General features: G+C 33.3%; 1 non-coding gene across 1 annotated transcript; it reads right to left on the minus strand.

The window, feature by feature from the left end:
• Positions 1-1,872: 1,872 nt before the first annotated feature.
• TRNAK-CUU (transfer RNA lysine (anticodon CUU)) lies at positions 1,873-1,945 on the minus strand. The gene has a single exon. It is a non-coding gene; the product is annotated as a tRNA-Lys (tRNA).
• Positions 1,946-3,003: the final 1,058 nt, after the last annotated feature.

Raw genomic sequence — 3,003 nt, forward strand, 5'->3', positions numbered from 1 at the left:
TCCTTGAAGCACCTATTGTCCATATAGAATTTCTAAAATAGCAGAACACTAACAAGAACTTGAACAATACAAAGACTAGTAGTCTTAAGAAAAAGGGAAAGGATTATCGATTAATACTCCATCATTGACTTCAGAGATCTCGATCATACCAACTTTCAGGTGCACTCCACCTTTGGATAAGGAATCTGCCTGGGAGTTGGGTTCATGGAAAATATGGGTAAAGGAGATGGAATGTAATCTGGTCTTCATTTCTAGAATGTGATCCATAACAGATTGAATTCTTCGCAAAGCAGATTTTCCATTAAGCATGTCGCTACTGGAAGTCCAAGTTATCATTTTTCTAATTTTCTATATTTGTGCTGCTAAGATCCGCAATGTAAAGTGTTTTGAACGATATGTTATTATCCTTTTTATGCATTTTCAATTGTCGTGAACGAGATTGTTGTTAAATCCTTGAAGCACCTATTGTCCATATAGAATTTCTAAAATAGCAGAACACTAACAAGAACTTAAATAATACAAAGATTAGTAGTCTTAAGAAAAAGGGAAAGGATTATCGATTAATACTCCATCATTGACTTCAGAGACCTTGATCATACCAACCTTCAGGTGCACTCCACCTTTGGATAAGGAATTTGCCTGGGAGTTGGGCTCATGGAAAATATGAGTAAAGGAGATGGAATGTAATCTGGTCTTCATTTCTAGAATGTGATCCATAACAGATTGAATTCTTCGCAAAGTAGATTTTCCATTAAGCATGTTCACAGTAATATTTGAGTTTTCACAAACGTGGAGTCTTCCAACTTCGTTTTCAATTGCTATGCGAAGGAGGATGATGGTTCTTCCTAAACAGTCAGGACCCGACAAGAGTAGTAGAATGCAATGATTTTAAGAAGATGCATTCCCCTATGCCGCATCTTCCAGAGTTACCTTCAGAGGCACCCATACCTTTTTTGTGTACACATGTTCTTAACACAATTGCTTTGTTCTAAGTCTTCTGGGTAGTCATGAACGAACTTACTAGATGAGCTCAATCGTATATTATATGGAACCAAAACGTTTCTGGCTATAGCATACATGGAAATACATTTCACCAAACAAAAATGCATTTTCTCCTGTGTGAGTGCCTTCTGATATTGCATTGGTTGATTGTACCTAATTATTTTCCCCATCTTTTCCCAACCACATACAAGTCAAGACAATCTTCAAGGTAATTAGCCATACGAAAAGACTACAAAATCCTCACTTTCATTAACATGGACTATTCCATGGAGTGACTTTATGATCGTGACCTTCTCATTGGCTTTAAACTAAGTAGCACAGTGGGTGAGTACACTTTACTTTTGACCTTGTTTGGAAAAATCATGTCACGGCTCAAAGTTAACTTTAGATAATTGTGTTCAATACTCTCCAAACCAAACTTTTAGAAAATTTAATCCTTATGTGATATCATATGAATATTTGAGTATAAAGATTTATTTCAAGTGGAAAAGATTGAATTTTACATTAATTTTATATTTAATTTTCTAAATTATTTACAAATATATTTTTTTATTATTTTTATGGAATATTAAAAAAACATATTATATTCTATAAACATTAAATTTATTAATGTATTGTTAACCTTGAAATTATTTGTCAAAACGGTCTCATCCATTAGGTCATCTGTATTTTCGGAGACCAATGAAATTTTATTCCATGGAAATTTATCGTTGGTTGCAGAAATTGCAGTGCCTATCTGAACCATGAACAAACGTAGAAGGAACTGCAGATGACAATCGATGTTTTCTCCACTCTCTGTTTGAAGTAACATATCTCTAAACAATAGGAAAGCATTAAAAACGTTTTAAAATGGTTAAAAAGAGAACAGCGCGCCCACCGTGGGGCTCGAACCCACGACCACAAGGTTAAGAGCCTTGCGCTCTACCAACTGAGCTAGACGGGCTGTTGACATGAATTTATCATTTCCGTTTTATGTTTTATAAGAAACTGTGCTGACGCAGAGAAGAAGAAATAATTTTACCAGAAAAATGCTGAGTATGATTTTTAATATAAAAAAACATATTATATTATATAAACTTTCAATTTACTAGTGTATTTTATGTTAATATCACATCTAAAAATATACAATATCACATTTAAAAATATATAAATCAAAATTAGTATTATTAAAATCACATCATATTCAACAAAAACTATCATTAAACTTTTACATATATCTATTACTAAGGAACCATCATTAAAACACAAATTAGAATGACATCATATTCAACAAAAACTACCATTAAACTTTTACATATATCTATTACTAAGGAACCATCATTAAAACACAAATTAGAATGACACCTAAATAAAGCCATAATTTTCTTACAAATAGTTATAAGAAAAGTCATCAAGATGTCTATGTATCTACATCAAATGAATAACTTGATGCACTTGTCTATCAAGTATCTCTTAACTAATGGAAAATATTTCATGAGGTCTTGGAAATTTTGTGATGGTGCACGGTTGACCACACAACCTTTCATGAACTAGTTGAGTACTTATAATAGAAAGAAAAGTGTACAAGTTACTCAGAGCCATATTGACATGAACAAGAGCTAACTGCATTCATCTAGACTCTAGAGGGATTACAAACTAGCAAGACATACCATATAGGAAACCCTGGAGTGTGATCAGACTCAGACTAATATTCAAAAGCAATTGCAGATGTTCTTCTAGCAAGCAATAGTCAGGGATTACAAACTAGCAAGACATACCATATAGGAAACCCTGGAGTGTGATCAGACTCAAACTAATATTCAAAAGCAATTTCAGATGTTCTTCTAGCAAGCAATAGTCAATGGAATCAATCATTGTCTCTACAAGGAACAAATTTGCAATGATGTGAGATAATGCTTATATGAGAGGTGTGTCCGGGAGTACAGTGAGGAGATAATGGAATTAGTCATTGTCTCTACAAGGAATAAATTTGCAATGATGTGAGATAGTGCTTCTATGAGA

This window comes from Pinus tabuliformis, chromosome 4_2 (assembly GCF_031772625.1).
Source record: "Pinus tabuliformis cultivar Carrire ecotype Pingquan chromosome 4_2, CPIR1, whole genome shotgun sequence".
NCBI lineage: Eukaryota > Viridiplantae > Streptophyta > Pinopsida > Pinales > Pinaceae > Pinus > Pinus tabuliformis.